The sequence below is a fragment of the Chrysochloris asiatica genome, unplaced genomic scaffold (assembly GCF_000296735.1).
Source record: "Chrysochloris asiatica unplaced genomic scaffold, ChrAsi1.0 scaffold00564, whole genome shotgun sequence".
Lineage (NCBI taxonomy): Eukaryota > Metazoa > Chordata > Mammalia > Afrosoricida > Chrysochloridae > Chrysochloris > Chrysochloris asiatica.
The window spans coordinates 45087-54290 of record NW_006409082.1 but is presented as its reverse complement, the minus strand read 5'-3'; positions in this window follow the sequence as shown (position 1 = coordinate 54290).

Here is a 9204-nt window from a genome sequence, read left to right as displayed (position 1 = left end):
TCCATAGCTTGTCATGATCCACACAATCAAAAGCCTTTGCATAGTCAATAAAGCACAGGTAAACATCTTTCTGATATTCCTTGCATTCAGCTAAGATCCATTGGACATCCACAATGATATCCCTCGTTCCATGGCCTCTTCTGAATCCAGCTTAAACCTGTGGGTTTCCCTGTAGTTGCATGGATATTATCCTATCACATACAGCATTGTACCTCATGACTGATCTGGATATGTTCTTTTTGACAATGAATGCAATGCCATTATTCTTCAATTTGTCATTCCCTGCATAGTAAACCATGTGGTTGTTAGATTCAAAGTTACCACTAACAGTCCATTTTAGCGCAATAATGCCTAAGACGTCAGTTGATGTTATGTGTTCAATTTCATTTTTGACAGTTTCCAAGTTTCCTAGATTCATACTTTGTACATTCCATGTTCTGATTATTAATGGGTATTTACAGCTGTTTCTCCTCATTTTGTGTTGTTCCCCATCAGCAAATGAAGGTCCTGAGGGCTTTATTCCCATGGGCTTCACTTCATTTGTGTCATCTCTACTTTGAGGAGGCAGCTCTTCCCCAGTCACATTTTGAGTGCCTTCCAATCTGAGGGGCTCATTTCTGACACTATATTTCTCTGTTATTCATAAGGTTTTCAGTGAATAAATATTCTAAAGTAGTTTGTCACTCCTTCTTCCTAGTCTGCCTTTGTCTCGCAGCTCATCTGGAACCTGTCCACCATGAGTGACCCTGCTGGTATTTAAAATACTGGTGGCATAGCTTCCAGAATCACAGCAACTCACAAGCCACAGTATGACAAACTGACAGGAGAGTGGTGGAGTAAGATATTTATTTGTGCTTAAATGCTATTCAAAGGCTTTAGATTTTGTAGACCATGACAAGCTATGGAAAATATTGTGAAGAATAAGTATTCCGGAACAATCAGTTGTGATCATGAGGAACCTGTATACCAACCAAGAGCCAGTTCTAACAGAACAAGGGACCACCAAATAATTTAAAATTAAGAAAGCTGCCTGCCAGGGTTGTATTCTTTCACCATACTTACTAAACCTGTATGCTGATCACATAGTCTGAGAAGCTGGATTATATGAGAGAGAACAAACCATCAGGATTGTAGGAAGATTCATTAACAAACTGCAATATGCAGATGATACAGCATCACTTGCCGAAAGTGAAGATGACTTAAAAAACTCACTGATGAAGAACAAAGACCACAGCCTTAGGTATGGGTTGTACCTCAATGTAAAGAAAACAAAAATCCTCCTAACTGGACCAATAAATAACATAAAGATAAATAGAGAAATGATTGAAGTTTCCAAAGCTTCACTTTGCTTCAGTCAACCATCAACATTCATGAAAGCAGCAGTGAAGAAATCAAATGGTGTGTTTCATTAAGACAATCTCCTGCACAAGACCTCTTTAAAGTGTTCAAAAGCAAAGATGTCATTTTGAGAACTAAGGAGCGCCTTACCCAAACCACAGCATTTTCAATAACCTCCTATGCATGTTAAAGTGGAAAAGTGAATAAGGAAGGCTATAGAAGAATTAATGCATTTGAATTGTGGTGTTGTGGGTGAATGTTAAAAGTACCATCGACTTCCAAAAGTACAAATAAATCTGTATTGGAGAAGTACAGACAGAATGCTCGTTAAATGCCAGGATGATCAGACGTCCTCCCTCATCTTTCAGATATATTATCAGAAGGGACCATTTCCTTTAAAAGGGCAAGAAGAACCCCAAGAGCTGGATTACCACTGTAGCAGGAGGAATAAGCTTTTTCAATGATTGTAAGGTTTGTACAGGGCTAGTCAGTATTTCATTCTATTGTGCATAAGGTCACAATGAGTTGGTACTCAAAGGCACTTAATAACATAACAACAACATAGATATTCACCACTTGTCTGTCAATTTGTCTCACTTTGGTGACTTTTGTGTTGCTATCATGTTAGAAGCTATGCCACTGGTATTGTACATATTAGCGAGGGACACCCATGGTGGACAGGTTGCAGCTGAGCTTCCAGACTAAGATAATCTAGCAAGAATGATAGGAGAGCTACTTCTGAGCATTTAGCCACTGAAAACCTTTTGAATAGCAATAAAAGCTGTCAGATATGACCAGAATATTGAATAATGAAGCATGATGAGTAGCATAGGAATATTGTCAGATATTGTGCGGGTAGATGAAGCCCACAGTTTGAAAATTTCTTAGTGTGTTCTTTCCTTTGGGTTTTCTAACTCTGAGTCTTTACCCACTTTTTATATTACTTTGTCTTCTCAAGGTGACCTTTGAAAATTTCTGTTCAGCTCTTTCACTTCATCATTTCTTCCATTTTCTTTAGCTACTGTACATTTTAACAGCAAGACTCAAAGAGTCTCTTTTGACATCCACTTTATTATTTTCTTTCTTCCCTGTCTTTTAAATGACTGTTTGCTTTCTTAATGCTTGATGTTCTTGTTTTAATGTGACAAAACCTCTGGTTTTCGGTCATTTGTTTTTAAGTATAATCTTGAGATGGTGACTAAAATCAGGTGCAATAATATCAAGGTTATATTTTGAGGTTCCTGGAATTGTTTCAATGTTCTTCAGCTTCAGCCTGAGCTTGCATATAAGCAATTAATGGCCTTTTCCACAAAGTGTCCTTGGCCTTGATTTGGATAGGTCTTGAATCACTGACCTTGTTTTTAAAGCCAACATTGGTGTCCAGTGATTTACCGCATAATGCCACACCAGGACTTCCACCATACATATATGGAAAAGAACATGGCATCAGGGTTGGAGGAAGATTTACTAAAAATCTGTGATATGAAATTTGCTTCTTTGATGAATATCAAAGATAAATGGAGAAAAGATCAAAGTTGTCAAAGATTTCATTTTGCTGGCATCCACCATCAATGCTCATAGAAGCAGCAATCAAGAAATCAAATGACATATTTGAACAGTCTGTGTGGGATTGGAAACTTCACTCTATCACCTGTGGGTCAGCTAAAACATTCTGTTATTTTCAAGAAAGTGACCGAAATACTTGAAGTTCTAAGCTAGTAATTTTATCCTCACATATAAAACGAACTTAAAGTTTAACCTAAACTCACTCCTTTTACTTTTCCATTAACCTTTGACAAATTGCAAACCCCATAGTTTCTATGGGTGTGAACATAGCCAATCTGACCGCTACCCAGGTTAAATATGGTTGCACAGGCAACTTCCCATCTGCAATTACCCCAGCCAGAAATTCTTTTGATTGAATTTATCATGCATTGTTTATGTTACCCAGAATCTCTAATGCAAATTTATGGAATATAATGGAAACATCTGACACACCACAGTGTTCCCCTAGTATTCTATGTTTGCCACAAGAGACTTATGCAATTACTTCTATACAATCATCCTCTATGCACAATTATAGCTCAACTGTAACTCCTAGGAGAATTCCAATTCTTGGCTTTTCCTTCATTACATATAATTTATTTCCTATTTTACTGTTCAGAGTGCCTATTATCCATATAATCATGGCATGCTTATAGGAATGTATCTACTTTGAAGTGGGAAAAATATGATACACTACCAGTTTCCCTTTATTTAACTGGAAGAAAAATTCATGAACTTGAATTTTGGTGTTGGTGAACAATATTGAATATACCATAGCTAAAAGAAAAAAAAAAGTTTGTGAAGTGGTACAGCCAGATGTATCTTAGAGGTGAAAATAGCAATACTTCAGGTCCATTACTTTAGACATGTTACCAGGAAGGATCATTCACTTGAAATGTGTCACCAAGTGTGGTAAAAGAGGGTCATGGCAATTGAAGGAATCCTTAATGTGCTGAATTGGCAGTGAATCCACAAAAACGAACTCTAACATGCAAATTATCATGAAGATTGTGCAGGACTGGGAATTATTTTGTTCTGCTATGTGCCTACTCAAAGACAACTAAGAGCAATACATCTTTGGGTGTGCATCTTCAAGCAATTATGGCAATTAATATTTAGCTGTATAAATTATCTTGAAATGTAAAGCACGTAGAAAATCTTTCATTCTAACAACTATACCCACATAACAAGGAAAAACAGTTGGAATAATAACTTGAATGGAAGCATATGCAACTCAATCATCATAATATTTCATTTCACCAACAGTAAGATGCTTCCATCAGCTTATGGCTCATCTCAGTTTCTAAATTTGTGATTAAGAAAGGGATTTAAGCTGATGATCTTTGCAACACCATAATTGCATATTTTTTAAATTTTTCTACCATTTAATTTTTATTTTTCAATTGACCACCAGTCTGGCCTTTATTAAAACAGAGCTGAGCATGTGACATTTTTTTCTTACCCTACCAGTAAATGGCATAGCACTTGCAAAAAATAACAGTCAGTTTATACATAAAAACACATGAAGGAGGGTGTAAAAAAAAAAAAAAAAAAACCCCACAATGAGCAATCCTTGGCTCTGTGTGAAGGTAGAAGTTATTTTGTATAGTCAGGCAATCTGTTCCATGTAGGCAAAGCATGTGAATTATTGATAGTCCTATTCAGCAATTAATTAATTTATGGTAGATAAGTAGGACCTTCCTTGATGCATGTTTTTGTGGGCTATAAAATAAAAAGCATTGTCCTTACTGACAGCACATAGAGCAAATGGGAAATTAGTATGTTATTTTAAAGTCTTTAGCAAGGCCTCATGCTTCAGGAAAGAGTCAGGAGTAGAAATCTTAAAAAGAGTCAACATTTATATGTCCAATTGAAAAGGATTGCAAGCTAAAACTCCATATGGTGCAAAAGTTACAGTTCTGATCTTTTCTCACACATTTCAGAGATTTCTTTTTTCTCTAAACCTTTTTCTTTCCAAAAGTGTTTCTGATTTAAACCTTCTCAATTTGCGTTTTCATGACATCTTAACTATTATTGTCATGAGGGACAACCATAACTTTGAGAAAATAAACCTTTGTGTTTACTCCTCACAGCCTCACTCCTGGCTCAACCATACTGTATCTTAGATAGATAGATAGATAGATAGATAGATATATAGATAGATAGATAGATAGATAGATAGATAGATAGATAACAACAGGTTCTCTTGTGTCTTGCGCCTGCTCTTATCTGCTGGAGAACATGTGAAAAATAAATTAATAATGGAAGTCCTGGTGTGGCACTGTGGGTTAATGCGCCAGACTGTAAAGCCATTTGAACTGCAAGATTGGCAGTTCAAGCTCACCAGCTGCTCCTCAGAAAACCTATACAGGGTTGCTATGGGTCAGAATTGACTCGATGGCACTTAACAACAACAATAACAACTTACATCACAATTTCTCAGTGGTTCTCAATATCAACCAGATGGTATACATATAGTAAAATACTATCTTTTTTTTTATTTTAAATAATAAAATGCAACCTGATTTTTACAAACCAGAGAACATTTTCTTTTCATTAGGACATACTTGGTTTTATGTAATATTGGCCTAGGGTCATCAGCATACCAATTGAAGATTTGTTGTTAATATCGTCAAGTCAGTTCTGACTAATAGTGATCTTATTCACAACAGAACGAAAGAATGCCCAGTCCTGCATCATCCTCAGAATTGTTACACTTGAGACTAATGTAGCTGCCACTGTGGCAATCTATCTAGTTGGGGATCTTCATCTTTTTCACTGACCCTACTCTTTACCTAGCATGATGGCTTTCTACAGGGACTGGTCCCTTCTTATAACATGTCCAGAAAATGAAAAAGTCTCTCCATCCTGGCTTCTAAGGAGCATTTCAGTTGTACTTCTTCCAAAACAGATTAGTTTGTTCTTCTAACAGTCCATAGTACTTGCAATATTTTTCTCCAACACCATAAATCAAAGGCATGAATTCTACAGTGTTCCTTTTTCACCGTCCAACTTTCAAATGCATATGAAAATACCAAATGCTATTGAAAATACTGTAGATTTGGTCAGGCATAGTTAGTCCTCAAACTGGCATCTTTGCTCTTGAAAACTTTAGAGAGGTCTTGTCAGCAGATCTGCCTTATGCAATATGTCATTTGATTTCTTGACTGTTGCTTCCATAGTGTTGAGAGTGGATCCAAGCAAAATGGAGTATTTGACAACATCAATCTTTTCTCCATTTATCATGATGTTATTTATTTGTTCAGTGGTGAGGATTTTTGTTTTCTTACATTGAAGTTGAACCCATACTTACAGCTGTGTTATTTGACCTTCATCAGTATTTCAAGCATCTTCAAATTCAGTAAGCATGGTTATATCATCTGCATATCACAGGCTATTGATGAACCTTCCTCCACTCCTGAGGTCATTTAATCCAAATTCTTAGATTATTTGCTCAGTGTACAGATTGAATAAATATTGTGAAATAATACAATGCTGGCACACACCTTTCCTGATTTTAAATGATATAATGTTCCCTTGTTCTGTTCAAATGACTGCCTTTTCGTCTATATACAGGTTCCTCATGAGCACATTTAAGGATCTCTGGTAGCGTAGTGGTTACGAATCGGGTTGCGAACCTTAAGGTCAGCAGTTCGAAACTACCAGCCGCTTGGCAGGAGAAAGATGAGGCTTTCTACTCCTGTAAGGATTTACACCCTCGGAAACCCTGAACAGGGTCGCTATGGGTCGGAACCGACTCGACGGCACTCAACAACAACAACAACATGAGCACACTTAAGAGTTCCACAATGTTATCCTGACCCACACAGTCATCCTGACCCACACATTTGAAAGTCTTTGCATAGTCAATAAAGCAAAGGCAAACTTCTTTCTCATAGTCTTTTCTTTTTTTTCAGCCAAGATCTATCTGACATCAGCAATGATATATATGATTCCACAACCTCATCTGTATCCATCTTGAACCTCTGACAGTTCCTGCCAATATGCTGTTACAACTACTTTTTAGTTTCCTTTAGCAAAATTTTACTTGCATATGATATTGTCTGATGATTTGTACATTCCTTTGGTTTACCTCTTTGGAATAGCCATAAATATGGATCTCTTGTAGTCAGTTGGCTAAGTAGCGGTCTTCCAATTTTTTTGGCATAGATAAGTGAATGTCTCTAGTTCTGCCTCAGTTTGTTGAAATATTTCCTTTGTATTCCATCAATTCCTGCAGCCTTGTTCATTGTTAATTCCTTCAATACACTTTAGACTTCTTTCTTCAGTACCATTGGCTCTTGATCATACATTAGCTGTTTAAATGGTTGAACATTGTCCATTTATTTTAAGTATAGTGGCTCTGTGTATTCTTCCCATTTTATTTAGTGGTTCTTACCAATAGATCCATGTTGGAAGAAGTGCAGCCAGAGTGTTGCTTAGAGGCCATGATGGCCAAACTTTGTCTCTCATACTTTGGACATATTGTCAGGAGGGAACAGTTGCTGGAGAAGGATATCATGTTTGGTAAGGTGGAGGGTCAGAGGAAAAGAGGAAGATCCCCAATGAGATGGATTGGCCAAGTGGCAACATCAATGGACTCAAGCGTGGCAACAGTAGTGAGGTTGGCCCAGGACTGGGCAATGTTTCATTTTGCTGTGCATAGGGTCACTATGAGTTGGTACTGACTCAATGGTACCTAACAACAACAACAACATCATTTAATATATCCCCCCTAGAATTCTTCAGTATTGTAATCGAGACTTAAATTTTATCTTCAGTTCATTCAGCTTGAAAAATGCTAATCATGTTCTTCCCTTTTGGTTTTCTAAGTCCAAATCTTTGCACATTTCACTGTAATACTTTCGTCTTCTTGAGCTGCCCTTTGTAATTTTCTGTTGGTCCCGTTTACTGCCTTATATCTTCTGTTTGTTTTAGCATCTTTACTCCGGGAAGCAAGTTCCAAAGTCTCTTCTGACATCATTTTGCCCTTGTCCTTCTTTCTCAGCTTCTTAATGACCTTTGACCTTTTACTTTCTTCGTGTATGATGTTTTTGATATCTTTGTACTTTTCTGGTTGTTAGTGTCTGATGCATCAAATCTATTCTTGAGATGAACTCTTAATGCAGTTGGGATATGTTCAAGGTCAAATTTTGGGCTCTTGTGGAATGCTCTCAATTTTCTTCTGCTTTAGCCTGAATTTGCATACAAACAAGTGATGGTCTGTTTCACAGTCTGCCCCCAGGCTGGTTTTGGCTGATGATATGGAGTTTTTCCACTGTCTCTTTCCACAGATGCAGTCAATTTGGTTTCTGTGTATGTCATCTGATGAGGTCCATGTGTAGACTTCATTAAAAACTTAGTGAAGGTAAAAAAACTGTGTCGCATAATGTTGAAACTTCACTGGTAGAATGATTGAGGTGGCCTATAAGAGAGGCTTTAGAGCCATCTTCAATGTCTCTTCTACTATTAAAAAATCTGTACTTAACCCAGTTCATCCCAATTGTTGTTGTTATGTGCCATGGAGTCGGTTCCAACTCATAGTGACCCTGTACAAGGTTTCCAAGATTGTAAATCTTTATGCAAGCAAAAAACCTCATCTTTCTCCTGCAGAACAGCAGGTAGTTTAGAACTGCTGTCCCTGAGGTTCGCAGCCTGATTTGTAACCACTATGTTACTAGAGCTCCTTACAGTATAACGATAAAAATCATCACAGTATAATGGTAAAATCAAATTCAGAGCAGGCTGTATTTAAGTCAGAATCCTTTTTCATTATTTTTTTTTGTTGTTGTTGTTTTTTCAACTTTGAAGAGAACTATTTATCTAATTTACATTACCATGTGTTTTTAGATGTACATTATATGCTGGATGCTGTTGAATCACTTGGATTGATGAAGATGATTAGATAATGACCACACCACAAAGATGATCACATACCAATAATATGTTGTTGTTGTTGTTAAGTGCCGTCGAGTCGGTTCCGACCCATAGCGACCCTGTACATAGTTAATTAAATATATACAATTGTACATTAAGTTCTAGACTTTGAGCTGGGCTTTTGAGAACAAGAACATTATTTGTAAAAGATGAGGCTATGATATTTTTAATGAAGAGGAAGACATATCAGGTAAAACAAAATGAAAGAAAATGGTAGTGTCAAGTAATTCAATGTAGCAGAAAAAGTTCAAAGAAGAAATCAGAGTTCGTATTATGCAGGGCGTTTCCGATAAAGAGTTATTGGACTTATGGGACATATCGTGAATTATTTGAACTGGATGGAAGAAAGCATTATGATGGAAGTAATACTAAAGGATATATATA